Below are 2,660 nucleotides of genomic sequence, written 5' to 3'. Positions count from 1 at the left end.
TAGTCTGTTGCAACAAATACAGACAAATTGTGCCCCTACTTTTATTTTTGCCAAAAACTTAGCAGTTGCCTTTTCTACGGTTGAAGAAAGACGACTTAATTTATGGCGTTCTTGATCTTTGTGACGCCTTACTTCTTTTTCGTAACTTGTTTCTACAAATAATCGACGCTTTGATTTACAGGCACGGTCATTTTGTCTACGTGTTGCTGTCTGTTCATTGGTCTCTAATTTTCGACGTTTAGAAGTGGAATTCTTATTTTTCTCCTTTCTCTCAACAGAAGCTTCTTCACTCTCATGAGCCATTGCCTTCCTTTTGCTGTTTAAGTTCCTGTCTCGTCTTTCAAGCGTTTGCTCTTCTGTTTCGAGAGTTATTGCCTTCCTTTTGCTGTTTAAGTTCCTGGTTCGTCTTTCAAGCATTTGCTCTTCTGTTTCAAGAGCCATTGCCTTCCTTTTGCTGTTTAAGTTCCTGGCTCGTCTTTCAAGCGTTTGCTCTTCTGTTTCAAGAGCAAATTTTTTGTTTTTGCTGCTTATGTTCATAGTTCGTCTTTTTAATGCTTGTTCAGCTGTTTCTTCATTTTTTTTCTGTAATTTTGCTAATCTATCAGCTTCTTGATAAAGTTCTTTTTCTTCGGTAGTCAGCAAGGCTCTTCTTGTAGCATTTTGTTCTTTATTTTTTTTCCTTTTTTCGATGCTATGTTGTTCTACATGCATGCTTGACGTCTCTGTCAATGTTTTAGCACTTTTAATAGAAGCACAAGAACCCTTACCCTTAGCAAAGATATAGCCACAATGGCTACAAACTATTTTCCTAATATGTAACAACATGGAACAGTTAGGACAACTTTTAGTTGGCCCTGGGTTAGTCTCTACATCTCCACAAAGGAGAATGAGATCAAAAAAAGCCAAAAAACATAACAGAATGAACAAAACCAAGCAAAATTTCAAGTCATGACTACAACTAGACAGGGCAAAGTGCTGTGCATATAATGCATTCATTAGAAGTCCAAGTATACACATGATGATACAGGGAAACACAAAAACCATCACAATCAAGATATTGACATTATTCATATTATGCTTTGCATGTATCTTAGGCCCTTTCAAAGAAACCCCATACCTGCTACTTTTGAATGATCCTATACATGCACGCCAAGCTTCTATGCTGATCATTTCTGACAAGAGTACTCTGGCTCGACAAAGAAAAACTCAATGGGCAGGTGAATGTGGTGAAGGCACAATTAGTAGCGTAAAAGATCCTATGAAGACAAATGTCGAAAATTGTTACTATAAATAAAGACTAACTCACTGGGCAGACTTGTTATTATTATTGAAATAATAGTGGTAGCCTGACCAGCAGTAATAGATCCTATGAAGACAAGTGTCAAAAATGGTTACTAAAAGACTAACTCACTGGGCAGACTGTATTAATACTGGTAGCCTGACCAGGCAAATAACTTGTTTATGTTTAGTTCTTGAAATAATTCATAAAAATAATATCATTATAAAAAACCTTACTGAAATGGAGGAATGAAAAACGTGATAGTGTGAAGGAGGAGCACTGGAGGTGTGCCTTGACTGCCTTCAATCCATGCCGACCCATCGAGAAACAAGGAGAAATAAAATGAAGAATATTTACAAAAATTGTCGTCTAAACAATAAAAAAATGTTATTATAATGATACAAACAATGCTGCATAAATAAATTGGAATGTCTCGAGCTTAGGATCTGACGTGGGGCTTGTGGGGGAAGACATTTATGTCGTTGTAGTCCAGACAAAAGTTGCTGTAACTTGCCACGAAGTGCAATTTTATGAATCCTACACATATTAAATGAAGAAATAGTTTAAATCTACTAGACAAAAGTGTTACTTACCTCTACAGTAGTGTCGTTATTGCTGGGCATTTTCTCACGAGTTTGAGAGATTCTTGTATGTAGTACTGCTCTCTAACCAACTGGAAGTAGCAAAGAAAGACTTTTTCCAACAGAAAAAAAGGTCTGATAGATTTAGAGCGCGCAGTTCTGAAGATACACATTCTTGAAAACAAAAGAGAGCACACAGAATGAATGAATGAATAAAGCTGTTTGGGAGGTGTTAGGCTTAGCTAACCTAAGCCAGTATAAATGATATAATATATAGATCAAAAGTGATGGACTAGGCACTTGTGAAAAGTATGATGGGACTCTGGAGTCCCTCTAAAAATTGGTAAAATGTGTTCATAAATTCCTATTAACATCTCAAGATTTATCATTTATTTATACACTATATTTATACTTATTTCACTCTTATTTTAAACAACATCATGGGTTTCAAAACCACAGCTTTTGTTGTGGCCACTATCTATTAAAAACATGCTATGCAAAAAATTTACAAAGTGTGCTCTTGAGGCCAAGGGATTATCACATCAGCTAGCTTCCTAGCTGCAGTTACACTTGCTTTTGCATGCTTACAGAAGTGGCAAACTGCTCCAGGCTCCAGCAACTCCCAGCTTTGGTCCTGCTTGGTCCAGCTTGGAGGCGTGGCCTTAATTATCAAAAATGCAGCAAGACCATGTGACAGGGAAGCTTCAGGTTTTTTTCTCTTCTTCTAAGCACTATATTATGTTATAATGGCTTAAATACTGTTGCCTAGATAGAATGAGTGACTTAAGAGAGTGTAGGAT

The 2,660-nt window shown here is 36.8% G+C and overlaps 1 long non-coding RNA gene across 1 annotated transcript; it reads right to left on the bottom strand.

Moving 5' to 3' along the window:
* Positions 1-1,092: 1,092 nt before the first annotated feature.
* On the bottom strand, positions 1,093-2,654 carry LOC109591258 (uncharacterized). Its single transcript, XR_002189729.1, has 5 exons — positions 1,873-2,654; positions 1,516-1,816; positions 1,412-1,471; positions 1,307-1,366; positions 1,093-1,256 (listed from the first exon to the last, which is right to left on the bottom strand). It is a non-coding gene; the product is annotated as an uncharacterized LOC109591258 (long non-coding RNA).
* Positions 2,655-2,660: the final 6 nt, after the last annotated feature.

This window comes from Amphimedon queenslandica, unplaced genomic scaffold (genome assembly GCF_000090795.2).
Source record: "Amphimedon queenslandica unplaced genomic scaffold, v1.1 AMPQUscaffold_8609_Cont19448, whole genome shotgun sequence".
Classification (NCBI taxonomy): domain Eukaryota; kingdom Metazoa; phylum Porifera; class Demospongiae; order Haplosclerida; family Niphatidae; genus Amphimedon; species Amphimedon queenslandica.
Note: the sequence above shows the minus strand (reverse complement) of the source record. Positions and strands in the feature narration are given on the sequence as shown.